This window comes from Ixodes scapularis, unplaced genomic scaffold (genome assembly GCF_016920785.2).
Source record: "Ixodes scapularis isolate PalLabHiFi unplaced genomic scaffold, ASM1692078v2 PGA_scaffold13__105_contigs__length_92229423, whole genome shotgun sequence".
Lineage (NCBI taxonomy): Eukaryota > Metazoa > Arthropoda > Arachnida > Ixodida > Ixodidae > Ixodes > Ixodes scapularis.
Window position 1 is genome coordinate 27,781,445 of NW_024609839.1, and position 14,149 is coordinate 27,795,593.

The window sequence follows — 14,149 nt, forward strand, 5'->3', positions numbered from 1 at the left end:
CGTTCCACATTTCCGTACAAATGATGCACTGCTGCCTCCCGCTCAAAACATGCCTAAACTGGTTCACAGCATTTGCATGAACAACATTGATATTCATTCTATCACAAAAAAAAAAAAAACAGTGCACACTTTTCTAGGTTTGTTTAGGTAATTCTAACTGTTTCGCGGGCATTTTATGAGAAATATTTAAATTTTGTTTATAGGAGTTTGCATGAAATATCTGTAGTTGTTTTGTATTATATTTAGGATGTTCAAATAGGATTGTTTTTAAATCATGCATTCCCTGTACGAGCAAGGGCACCGGACCCAGTCAAGCTAGCTTTCTCTAGCTTTTTGTCTGGTGTCCACGGCATTATGTTGCAGAAAATAAAGTTCAGTTTAATTCAATTCACTTGTTTTTTGTTCTTTTATTTTACTTTTTTACCCCTGCTTTGTACTTGAAGGTGTCTGAAGAGCAGTGGCTGCTCCAAGAGCTTTTAATTCATGGCCCCCAACATACTTCCTGGGTAAATGAAACTACAATTATTAGTAATAATCGAGAGACCAGTTTCTTGGGGCCGGCATGGTTACCAGTGGAAGACGCGTTCGAGGCAACATAATATAAGTAAGCTGCGTGAGGTTTGTAAACGTCTTTATTGGGCCTTTTCGAGGCTGCTCTTGTCCTACGGCATCAGCAGCGGCGGGGGAGAGACACGGGGGATTTCTTTCCTTGGCGGGCCGTGTAGAAGCAGGGCTCCAGGCCCTCCGTCTGCGTGCACGGAGAGGCAGAGATGCTTCCACAGGAGTTGAACAGTCCCGAGCGACGTGTCCTGGCGTAGAATCCAGTCGATGTAGCTGGTGGGTCGGTGTTCTGCCGGTAACTCCGACAGAATGCGTTCCCGGGCTGCGCCATAGGGTGGGCACTCCCAAACCAGGTGCGAGGTGGTCGCCGGCACAGCGCAGGCTCGGCACTTGCCTTTGTTGGGATCATCGCCGAACACCTTGTGCCTGAGGGCCGGCGTGAGGGCGGTGTTGGTGATAATCCGCCTTATGGTGACCTGTGCACTGCGGTTCAGGTCTGGAGGCATCGGTGGGATCTCTCCGTTGTGACGGTTCGCGGCGGCGGCGTCTTGTCTCAGTCAGAGGAGGATGGCTTTACGTTCCTTCTTGGCAATTGCCGCTGATTCCGCGGAGTCTGGTAAGTCGTCCGGCGAGCCAGTTTCACTCGGTGCTGGGGCGTGTCTGGGCTCTTTTGTGTTGTTGGTTGCGTCCGACACGGTTGATCTGCGCAGTGCTGCTCGTGCCTCGCTATGAGCCCATTCGTTCGCCCGGATACCCGCGTGTGCCGGGACCCTGTCAACTCGTAGTGTGACGTTCCTGTCATGCAGACGGCGTTTCGCGACGTCGTGAATATTTCACACCCGTTCGCTCTGACTCTTGATTGCGTTACGGCACTCCGAATATGCCTCCCTGGAGTCCGTGTAGATAGTGATGTCAGTCACCTTTGTTCCGACGGAGTGACGTTCCTCTGCGTGTATCGCTGCTTGTAGAATGGCTTCAAGTTTGCGCCCTTCACGCCCACACCCGGGGGCAGCGCGCACGCATCCACTTCGAGGGTGGTGGTGTCAACCCAGGCTATTGATGTTCGGAGAGGGCTTCCGGGTTCTTCCGGTGACGGCTGTTCTGCAGCCGCGTCGGTGTAGATGCAGACGTGTTTCTTTCCATCTCTGTTTTTGACAAACTTCCCGTGCGCTGCCGCGAAACTGGATCTCCTCTCGGGATGATCGGAGCCCATGTGACTTGGGAGCGGTGCATCGTCTGTGAGATTGATTTGTCGTTCCCATAGCGGCTCTTGCACCGGGGGGATCGGCGGTGCTGGTTGCGGGAGGTCTCTTAGCTCTGCGAGAATCCTCTGTCCAGCACGTGTGCTCATAGCCGAGTTCTCTATGCAGACAAGAGTTGCACGGCCACGTCGGCCAGCCTGTTCAGCCCGCCGTGGGCATAGAGGTCCGCAGTCCAGGTGTACTTTGGAAGGCCAGTTACGATTCGTATCGCTTCGCGGTTTAACTTTTCCAGCTCCTCTCGTTGTTTTGTAGTGACGTGATGGTAGTTGTAACCGTAGAAGATTCTTGATGAGAAGAGAGACTGGACGAGCTGCCGAGTTTCTTTCTCGCCGGTTCCCCATCTTCTGCTGGTCACTCGGCGAATGAGGTGCAGGATCTGCCGACCTTCCTTCTTCACGCGGGCCATCCACGTGCCGGCTTTGCCGTCTTGGTCGATAAAGAGCCCCAATACACGGACCGTCGAGCTCCGCCTGATGGGCTTCCCGGCCAGGTTAAAAGTGTAGAGGTTTCTGGTCTTCTCAGCTTCTCGCTGCGGGCCGGAGAGAACGACGACAAATTCCGTTTTCTCTGGGGAGGCGGTCATGCTTACCTGCTCCAAAAATCTTTGGACTTCGTCGAGTCCTCGTTGAAGCGTATATTCTTGCTCCCCCACGGAGCCGGCCACTGACCAGAGGGCAATGTCGTCCGCATATAGGGCGAAACGAAGCTGTGGGATCTTGGACAGGCGCGGGGATAGTCGTGCCATGACCATATTAAACAGAGTCGGCGACAAGACCGCCCCCTGCGGGACGCCGACGTGGTTGGCAGTTTCGGCACCTGTCTTGTCTCCGATCTTGACTTTAAACGGTCTATCACGAAGAAAGCCGCGGATGAAGTTGAGCGCTCGCCCGCCTACGCCCGCTAGGCCCGCGCTCTCGATCACCGGCGCGCGCGGGACGGAATCAAACGCCTTTTGGATGTCGGCCGCGACGACCGTTCGAGGCTGAGATATCGATGGTCGTTCCAGAACATCGCGATACAACATAAGCAGATTATCTTGCGTGTTCAGGCCTTGTCTGAAGCCTGTCTGGCAATGGTGGAATCGGTCCTCGGTTTCGAGCTGCCAGAGGATTCTTGCGAGAACCATTCTTTCCGCCAATTTGCAGACATTGCTCGAAAGGGAAATGGGTCGCAAATTTTGAATGGAAATCGGCGGTTTGCCCGGCTTCGGTATCGGGATCACGAGAGATTCCTTCCAATCGTCCGGGACGGAGCCCGTCTCCCATACGTCATTGATCCATTCAAGGAGTTTGGACTTAAATTCCGTGGGTAGATTGCGAAGTTCCGCGAAGCACACGCAGTCCAGTCCGGGCGCGCTCCGAACGTTGGCCTTGTCGAGCGCGGCCTGTAGCTCGGCCAGAGTGAACGGCGTATCGTTCGTGGCTGCTCTTCTCGCTTCGTCTCCGTGGTCGTAGCAAGTCTCGTTTTTCTCGTTGGGTTGTGGGAGGAACGTTGTTCCGGCCATCGTGGCGATTTCCTCTCACTCTTGTGTAGTCGGAGAGCTACCATCCGTGCTGCCGTCCGTCGTTTTGACTTGCCATGCCAACTCCTGAACATGTTCCATATGTAGGTGCATCCGTCCGTTGAATTGGTTGCACAGGTCCTGCCAACACTCTTGTGCCAAGTTCTGGGCGTGTTGGCGCGCCTCCTCCGTCGCCTGGTCAAGGCGCCTGCGCAACCATGGTTTCTTGCCCCGCTCTCGGTATCGCGTGAACGCTTCAATGCGGGTATCCCACAGATTGAGCAAGTGTAAGTCAGGCTTGGGGCTGTCCGGATCCACGTTTATCGTGCGTGTGGCTTGCGCCTTTGCTGCTCGCAGACGTTGGACTAGGTCGCAGGGCCGTGTTTCGCCTTCCAGGACCTCCCATTCTTGTAGTAGGTTTTGGTAGTCATCTCACTTGGTGATTTGAGTTTTTATTTTCTGGTTATTTATTCTTCTTACGTTTTTGAGCGTGACAAGTATGGGGAAGTGGTCGCTGCCCATCGCGTCCATGGAAACTTTCCAATCTGTCCGTGCGTTACGCGACCCCCACGTGAATCTGGGGTTGTGTCCCCCTGGCGTCCATGTCCGTAACATGTCGGAATATCAGGGTCGTTGAGCAGCTCCATGTAGTTGGCAGCCATCACGTCGCGTAGGGTCTCTCCTCTGTAGTGATTCTCGGCGTAGCCCCACGCCTGATGCCGCGCGTTGAAATCTCCCGCAACAACGATTATATCGCTGGAGTAGGTGGATCGAATGTAACATATCCAATCCCAATTCTCGCGTGCTCTGCCCGTCCTTCTTGGCCGGACGTAGACCGAAACAAGGAGCAGGGCGCGTTTGCTGAACCGGGTGCGGACGCCCACTATTTCCTGGTGATCGTTGCACCATCTGCTCAGGTCAATCATCTCAATGTGTGGAACGGTCTTGTCGATGTAGATCGCCGTCTGCCCCCGCGCGTTTCTTCTGCCCGATTCCCGCCCTTGCGAGCGATGCGTGATTGTGGGTTGAAAGTAGGCGTCGTATCCTGGGATGACGATCTCGGTGCTGTTAACTTCTTGGAGCAGCATCGCGAGCGGTTTGCCTTGTGTTTGTAGTCGGTGGACCAGTTCGGCTTTTTTGTTTGCGAGCGTGCGGCAGTTCCATTGCAGGATCCACGCATCGCCCGCGGCCGTGCGTCGATTGGTGGGACCACCGTGTCGACCACTTTCCATTATTTTGGTGCGACGATTGTTGTGATACACTGGGCAATCGTCTCCGAAATGAGGTTCTGGAGGCCTTCTGCGAAGCGTGGCCAAGCCTCGGCTAGCGCTCTTCTGACCTCTTCTCGTATGACGCTGAGCGTCTCATCGTCCAGGCGCGGCGTTTTCGAGCTCGTCACTTCGCGGTGCGCTGGCGTGGTAGGCTCTGTTGTCGGTAATTTCCTGTTGTGCCAAATGTTTTGCGCATCGCCGCAACTAAGGCGTCGGTGTTGGGTTCTGCCTGGGGAGCCGAGCGGATGGACAGGGGCGGGAAGTCCGTCTCCATCTGTTCCGTGCCTGGTGTCTCCGATGTGCGGGGTTCACCGGGCTGTTCGCCTGCCGATCTTTTGATACCGGTCGATGCCGGGTCTGCTGCTGGTGCAGGTGCGATAGTGGTTGCTTTGGAATTAGTGTCTGTGAGTCGTTTAGGGCGTCTGGTTGAGGTCCGGTTTGGTGACGGGGTTTTTGGCGCGACCTGTTGTGCGTCTGTGTTGGCGCTGCCATTGCCGGCGTTGGTCGATTTCTTGTGGCGGCGCCTGCGTCTCCTCGATCGTGAGGGTCGCGTGTTTCATGAGGGCTCGTGTTTGGGTGGTGTTCCGGGTGATTCGAGCTTGGATCTGAGGTTCTGAGTGGCCTTCCTCGTGGCCGGGCAACATGAGTCCGTCGCAATGTGAGAACCCTTGCAGTTCCTGCATTCTGGCGTTTCGCCGTTGCATTCGTCATCGCCGTGCTTCATCTTGCCGCACTTTTCGCATCGCTGCCGGTGCTGGTCGGGGCAGATGTCATGCTTGTGGCCGATGTCATGGCACTGTGAGCATACTAGGACTTTCGGTTTGTATTCGAAGACCCTCTTCTCGAGTATGTCGTACAACAGGTGCGAGGGGAGAGTCGGGCCGTCGAAGGTGATGAGAATGGAGCGAGACGATCTCATGGGTCGCGCCGAGAGAACTCAGTGTGAGGGTCATGTGATCATTCGTTGTAGTGTCTGTGCATTCGATTCGTCGACGCGGTGGATAACGTCCCGGGCGTTTTCTCGCCTAGCTGGCTCATAGGTTTGCACTAGAATTGGCGTCTCGCCCCCGAATGGGAAAGATTCCACCTTGAGAAGGTGGTCTCTTAGCTGGGGGTTGGAGGTGTCTATGGCGGTCGTGTTGGACCTGTGCAGCACGCGAACCTTGAAACCGGTCGTTACGCGAATCTTGTTCGTCTCGCTCCTGACCGCGTCTATAAAGAGCTTGGGGGAGAGTGCCGCCATCCTGATCGGTTGTTTCGGCCGTAGAATGACGGTGTAGTTCGTGGTACGTACCTTTCTTCTGAGCTGTGTGAAGGAGGTCCAGCCTTCCTCATCGGCGTCCGCGGCGTTGGCGATGGACCCAAAGTTAGCCCACGTAGCCATCTGGCGGGCAGCCTCGTGAGACGCTGCATTGACGAAGCGTCCCCCGACCGCGTTCATCGTGCCCGTGCGCCGTTTCTCTGCGTCGTGGTCGCTGCCTTGGGGTGCGGGGTTTTCGTGAGGTCCGCTTGCGTTGTCTGGAAGAACGGAGAACGGGTTCCAGTCGTTGCCTGCTCCGGTGGGAAGTAGACTTAGCGGCCGCGGAGCCACGAGTTGTCGAGTTCCCCCGGAAAAACGAAAAATATCGCCTTGCGGTCGCAAGTCCTTGGTGGAATCGGTGCCGGTAATGTTCTCGGACATTTCGGCGAAAGTTGGGGGTGTTTACCCCGAATAATCGGCTAAAATCGCCCGTTAAATAAGTGAGCGATGTGAGACCTAGCCAGCAAGCCACTAGGGTTGCCGAACGTTTCCGGCCTGGCGCCTGACGGTGCGGTCGCTCGCCTCGGTGAAGGCAGCGGCTCCAGAGGGGTGGCCCAGTCTAGATAGACGGCTGCCGCCTCCGATGCATTCATGTTCAGGGCCAGAACCTAGCGCCGCGGTCACCCGGACACAATGCACGTCAGTCGCTGCGTGGTTGCCGAACCTCTCAGGTTCAATCAGGTCTCGTTGTTGTTAAGTAGCCCGGTTGCCGACGAGGTCGACGTTAGCTGGTTGGACTGCAGTATTGGTGGGAACTCGTTACAAGTACCCGTAAAGGGCTACTTTTTTGCTAACGTAGTAACGTACTCGTTACACTTTCGAAGCAGTAACGAGGTACGTGCTAACATTATTCATTTCAAGTAACGTGTAATGTAGTTATGTTGTTTGTTACATTTTTTTCCCAAAAGCTTAAAACAGGTGCACTTAAACTTTGTGTGTGTGTGTTTCTATACCTTGTTTGACCCGAAGTCCAAACGCATCCGATGCTACCAGCTGATGGGATCAATGGCATAGCCTCGAAAGACAACCATTATGGTGTTCGTTAGGTTTTTGTACGTGTTCTATCATCGCTGAACCAGTAATAAACAAAAGGCCTAGTGATTTACGTTCTTGACGCTGCTTGATCGGTCTATTAGCTCGTAGCGTCGGCGGCGTCTTGAGTTAAGCGGACACAAAGTGTAATCTGCTATTTGCCTTGGTCCCCCACGCTGGACCAACTAGCTGTCTTGTTAATTTTCTGGATGCTTCAGGCCATAATTATGGCACTCATCCTACTTGCCTTCGAGATTTAGCATGTCTTTTCGCCCGCAGAAAGCCTCGCTTAAGAAAAACCTCAACGCCGACGCCATTTGTTCCAGCGTCGAAAAGCGCTGCTGCCAAAGAAGAACGCTGTTAACGTCAATTTATGAATAAAAAGTGAAGCAATCGTAACGGACGTTACTTTTTTATCGGCAACAGTAACGAAAACGCGTTCCTTTAGTTTGCAAGAAACAAGTAACGTATTTCGTTCCATCTTTTCAGTAACGCCTACAACAGTACTGCAATGCAACCAATCATGTTTTGCAGAGTTTGATTAAGCCCGTGTCCACGGCGTCGTCTCATGGCACGGTGAAGCAGCTAGTGTTTACAGTTTGAAAAAGAATTCACGGCAGCATCATCGAGAGGAACTTCGTAAACTTCAGCATGTTGATCGCTGCGTGGTTGCCAAGCATAGCATGGAACTTGTCATTTGTTAAGTGATTATATGTGCCGTCACAGCACTCCCTGACATCGAACTGGAATTCAAATATACGTCGACGGAATCGGTTCTTGACGAGCGAATACGTCTGAATGACTTATTGCTTGTCTCCAATGCGTGATTTGAGTTCGACTGGGGTGCCTGGGCACCGCGGATGCATCACTACTGTACAAAGTGAAAGAGCTCTCGAGGGACAAGTGGTACGAAAGAGACCGCTGTATTAACAATTTCGTTCCAATAGGCGGGTTTTTTACTTTCTAACATCCTTACTTTGGCCCACTAAACGATAGGCAATCAGTAAAGTTCCAATTTAAAATAATTTAACCCAGGTCAAAATTTATTTTATGATACCTTTAAATGGAAACTGAAGCGGTTTCGTATTTCAGTAAAACACGTGAATTTATTTATTTATTCGAATACCTACTTCGCGCAATTCTGGCCATTTTTGTAATGCATTACAAAACAATGGCAAACGATAATTATAGTGACACACAAGCCATTTTGTGGTGGAGAAATAGTGGTTATGGAATTCTAGTATAAAAATATAACACGCTACAATATACAAAGACAAAGTATATATTGGCTGGCACTATTAGCAGAGCAAAGTGAAAAATTATTCCAACAGTAAGTTTTTCAGAACAGTAGGAAAGGAGGAAGGTGCCGCACACATTACATGAGTTGGTAAATTGTTCCAGTGGTGCCTTCGTGGAAAAAAAGAGTGCTTATATATACGTTAATTCTGCATCTGTATTAACGTACTTTTAAGTAATGATTTGTACGCGGCGACACATAACTGGGTTCTTTAAGATAGTGTTCCTCCTCGTCTTCATTTTGCCTCCAGAATGACAAATATCGGAATTATGTTTCAATTCGCAGCACGAAGGCCGTAGAAAATCATTTTCAAAGTGCTGCTGAAGCCCTTCCTTCCCGAAGCGTTACTTTATAAAACAGTTTTCAAAATCTCTGCTCTCGCGCATCTTCAGCGCCTATCAAAACTATGTACGCGCACTCTCGCTATATTTCAAAATGTCAAAAAGAGACGTCACGACTGGTGTCAGTGCGGGAGAATATACCTGGCAAGTTTGCAATTGCACGAGCTGCCCACACTTGTGACACGCGCTTGGCGGCCCAAGGATCCTCTTATGACGTAATGACTGGTCGGGGGCTTTTCGTGTTTTCTCGCATTTATTAACATATTCCTCGAAAACGATTTCTATATTCAGATTTATCGGATACAATTACTTTAGAATTCACCAATAACGAATTTTTTTTTCTGAACTTCTTCAGCTTTCGTGTAAACTGTCACCGGCAATTGTGAGTATCAGTCGTGACTGCACGTTGTGCCGCAACGTCGCAGAACGTCACGCCACGTAACGTCCCCTCACTGACGCCACAACGACGCGCTTTGACGGCGCGTGACATCGTGTACATGACCTGACGTCGCAAGACGGGGTGCCGTGATTGGTGGAAACCAGCCAAAATGCGTAGACCACAAGTGGCGACGGAATGGACGCCTCCACCACGGCCACTCGATTAGGACTCCCCTTGGGAGCGGCCTGCCGTATGCCTCACTCCGCCGGTGAGAGCGATAGTTCTACTTTACCCCGCAACGCCAGCCGTGGCGCTCGTTATCGGTGAGAGACAACGGCTCTGGTGAGAGACAGAGAGATCAGTGGTTTATTCATATCAAGGAACTCTATACTTCGTTTCACGTTAGTATGTACTTGTTAGCCGCGCGTGCTAAAAGCGCGAGATAGTTGCTTCGAAGGAAGCCTCGGCGGCTGCATTCGCGCTCGTGCAGCGAGTGCTCCAGTCAAGGCAGTAAAGGCTACCCGCTCGCGCTAGCACAGCGTTCGCGGTCAGTCCATGCTAAGGTAAGACGAAATATAGTGAGAGAGGAGCGGTACGCCCGGCCCGGCCCGATGTGGCTATTTAGATTTTTTTTTTCGTGAAGCTGCAAGTCTCAATTGAAACGAGTGCCACATTGCATGAATAATGTGACAAATCTGTGTAGAATAAAATCACATGATTCTTTCAGCGAAAAGCTCACTCAGCTGCAGGCTGTGCGTTAAAACTACATTCCGCTGGCAGTATGAGCGAATTGTCGTTTTTTTTTTCTTTTTTATTTTATTTACAGATACTACTGCCTTCTCAAGGAGGGCGTTGTAGGACGGGCTTCTAAACAATGACTGAAACGTACAATATGGGACAAGGCCAGTGCAACGAACATATTAAAGAGCAGAAACCGTGAAACCGACAACCGAAATACTGCACAACAATGAAACGAAACAGTGAGCATCATTACACTTTGCTATGTACATTTTAGCATTTACGCTAGAAAGCGAACAAGACATTGAACGATGTTATATACACAAACGACCAACACAACTTAGTTCGAGATATATAGCTGCCAAACTATTTCAGGAGCAGTGCATTGAAAAATTGGCTAACAGACAGCAGTCACAACAAAATCAAAACAATAAGCAATAAGTAGCGTCGAGGTTATTTAAATAATGAAAAGAGCGAGGCTTTAAATGATTGGATGGAAGTCGTGTTTACGATGTCAGAAGGCCGCTCATTCCATTCAGTAATGGTTTTAGGAAAAAAAGAAAACTTGAAGCAGTCGGTATGGCATTGATAGTCTGTAAGTGATAAGGCATGGTAGCTACGTGTGCTTCTCGCAGATTTTAGAGTGACATAGCGTGACCTGTCTATTCTAAACCCATCGTTTGTCAGTGTGTATAGGAAAGTGAGTCTGTTAATTTTCCTACGCGTTTGGAGGGGCTGGATACCGGCTATGCTGTATAGGGCACTCACAGAATCTAATCTTTTGTATTTGTTGTAAATGAATCTTAGTGCCCTTTTTTGTATTCTTTCGAGTTTATTTATGTTCGATAATGTGTGTGGATCCCAAATAATGTCAGCATATTCTAAAAGTGGCCTGATGAGAGATTTGTAGGCTATTAATTTTGTTGCAGATGTAGAGTGTCTTAAGTTACGTTTCAGATACCACAGTTTGAACATCGCCTTCTGACACAGCGAGTCAATGTGTGCATTCCATCTGAGATCAGAAGATATAGTGACTCCAAGATATTTGAATGAAGAAACTTGTTGCAGAGCAGAGTTTTTTAAACTGTATGAAAAGACGAACGGAGACTTTTTACGCGTTATTGTCATCGAAACACATTTTTCAAGGTTTAACTGCATTTGCCATGTCTGGCACCAGTCACTGATGTTTTTCAGGCTCGAATTGAGATTAGCTTGATCTGCGCCATTTTTAATTTCAGAAACTATAACCAGATCGTCGGCAAATAGGCGAAAATTTATGTTTATGTTATCTTTTACTACGTCGTTTATATAAACGAGGAAAAGGAGAGGGCCTAACACGGATCCCTGGGGAACACCTGAATGCACCGGCAGTAATGATGATCGTTCCTTCTTTACCTCAACAAGCTGTTTCCTATTGCATAGGTAGTCTTTAATCCAGCGAAGCACTTTGCCATTTGGTAATAATTTAGATAGTTTTACAAGAAGTTTGGGGTGTGACACACGGTCGAAGGCCTTCGAAAAATCTAAAAATATTACATCCGTTTGCCCCCTTTTGTTAATAATTTCCGAAAAATAATGAACCGTTTCCGTAAGTTGCGTAGTCGTAGAGAGCTTACGCCTGAATCCATGTTGTTCAGAACAAATAACGTTGGTTGTTTCGAGAAAAGAAGAAATATGATTATGTACTATATGCTCAAGCAGTTTGTTGACCATGCAGAGCAAAGAAATTGGTCTATAATTAGTAGTGTCATCGGTGCTCCCCGATTTGTGGATGGGAACGACTCTTGCGCATTTCCAATCATCTGGCACTGAACCTTCTCGTAGCGATTTTTCGAATAAACAGTATAAATATTTAGAACACCATTCCGCGTATCTCATTAAAAATTCATTCGGTATATCGTCGGGACCAGAACTTTTTTTAGTATCTAGACTGAGCAGAGAAGCGAACACTCCTTCCTCAGAGACGGCAATATCAGGCAGTGACTGTGCAAACTGAAAATCTGGCGAACTCGGTTCGACACCGTTGTCTTGCGAAAACACACTGGAAAAGTACTGGTTAAAGGCGGTGGACATTTCCTTCCCCGCAGTTACGTCTACTCCGTCAACAATTATTTTATCTAGCTGTTCCTTCTTGGGAGAAATGTAGCGCCAGAATTTCCTTGGGTCTGTTATTAAAAAACGAGGTAGTGAGACGTTAAAAAAGTTATACTTGGATTTGCGTATAGAATTTTTTAACACCTCCTTTTGCTCCCTCATCTTGTCAGTATATTCTCCTAGTAGAAGATTGTGTTTATTTTTGCGCAGTCTATGAATTCTGCGTTTTAAGTGAATAATATTACGCGTTAACCACGGTTTGTTATGATTTTTGGAGCGGAGAGTTCTTTTAGGCACATAAAGATTCAACCACCCATGAACTAGGTTTTTGAAATACAACCACATTTCGTTAACATTATTTTCTGGCGAAGAGTACAGACTAAGAAAAACGTCATGTTTAATTGCAAATTGGTCAATAACACTTTCGTCGAGCGCGCTCTTAATATCGTACACTCTGCGTGTGCTCCAACGAGCAGGACTAGCACAACCTACACTAGAGGGATTATATTCAAAAACAACAATGCGATGATCCGAGATGCCTTCCGAGACCTCACATGAAAAGGTGCGCTTCGCGACATCACTTGAAACAAACACGAGATCAAGAGTATTTGACGATGAACCTTGAACACGTGTGGCTGTAGTGACGGTTTGATACAGGTTTAGATTGAACGACATTTCAGTTAACAAGACAGAATCAGTACAGTTGTGGTTCAAAGGAGAAAGATTTTCCCAGCTAATATTGGGAAGGTTAAAGTCACCTGCAGTAATAACGTGCTTATTTTTTTTTACAATGGGCGTGAGGTGTGAGTATAAAGTTTCTAAAAACGACAAGTCAGCATTAGGGGGACGATAAACACCACCAACAATAATGGGAGGAGAAAATGAGTTTATTCTAGCCCAACAAGACTCGGTTCTTGTTCCCGTAACTGTTGCCCCGTTTCTATCACCACAGTAATATAGGAGTTATGGTTGGATATAGCTAGGCCGTATGATTTCCGGTTTTAACCGGCGCTCAAGCACGCGCGAGCTGTGCTATTTATTCATCTGTGAAGGACAATATGAAATCGGATTCCGCGTGCATAACTTCAGCAATATAAACTTCATTGTTCACAAAAAACAGGCCAAGGGATTCATATAGTTCACAAGCGGAGTACCTTTCGGGAAAGAGGCTTCCGCGAAAGCCTCAATATACTCTCTAGTGGGCTGTTTAGGTCGCCAGCCCAGTTTGCGAAAAAAGGTCTGAGGAGTTTTCTGAGAAAGAGCTCGCAGAGCTCTTCGCTGTGGTAGGGGTGCGGGCAGCTAACACACCACATCAGCGGGCAGTCCATAAGGTGTGGAAGCACAGCGCTCGAGAGGACCTTGCAAATTCTTCTACAACCACGAATTTCTGCCGACTGTAGAGCCCTCTCGACAAAGGTGCAGACGAGCTTGCACAGCCAGACAGCTTCGGGTCGTGGATAGCTGAGTCCTCCTTGGTCAAGGCTAAACATGAACTAATATGCTCCGTCATGTGATGCATTTCCCTTAAGTTGCGCTTGCATTCAGGACACGTCACCTGCAAAGTTTAGCGGGTTCTACACATTAGCCTTTCTTGCTTTCACTGAGAAATTCTTATTACTTTGATAGGTTGAATGTTTCAGCTAATTACTTTGAAATTACGACAATTTCTACAAATAAAAATGGTCACCTTTTGTTCGCAAATAAAGCTCAAGTAGCCAGCCATGTAAGTCAGTGGTGCGAACTCAAGTTCAGAAGAGACTTCATTGTACTTCATCAACTGCAAGATTTCCTGTTTTACGAGTGGAGCTGGCACATTTCATCGCCGTCTGGCACTCAGAACTAGAACGCGCATTTACATTTCCGGCAGCTTCCAAAATGCCAACACAAACCGCACACGCGAGCGCAGAGTGACACTACAATATTTTCGCCGAGCACAGCGGTGCATAGGTGGGGGGAAAGCGAGTTTTGCTTCCTTCTGCAACCACGGCAGCTCCTCGGTATCGGCGAAGCCAATGACAGGCAGATATTTTATCTGGGGAGCGGAGCAAGAGCGCATTGGGCGCCTTCTCTATACTCTGTTTCACCTTACGTTGTACCACAGCGAAGGTGGAAGCGCGAGCTCATAGCGTTGACAGCTGCCCTTACTGCATGAGAGCTTGTGCCACCGAGATCTTCCCCAGAGCAAGGAGCTCGCGCTTACAGCTTTTCCTGCGGTACAACATAAGGTGAAACAGAGTATAGCTCTCAGCTCACAAGACCGCTCACCGATGTGCAGCGCCCCCACGGAAAATGGGAGAAGTTCTCCTCTCACGCGCGCTTTTTTGTTTGCGGAAAGACATCGGCAGGCCGCACCAACAGGGGGGATCGAGTGGC

At 49.1% G+C, this 14,149-nt stretch overlaps 1 pseudogene; it reads right to left on the bottom strand.

Annotated features, from left to right (window-relative positions):
- Nucleotides 1-662: 662 nt before the first annotated feature.
- On the bottom strand, nucleotides 663-1,912 carry LOC120844630 (annotated as a pseudogene).
- Nucleotides 1,913-14,149: the final 12,237 nt, after the last annotated feature.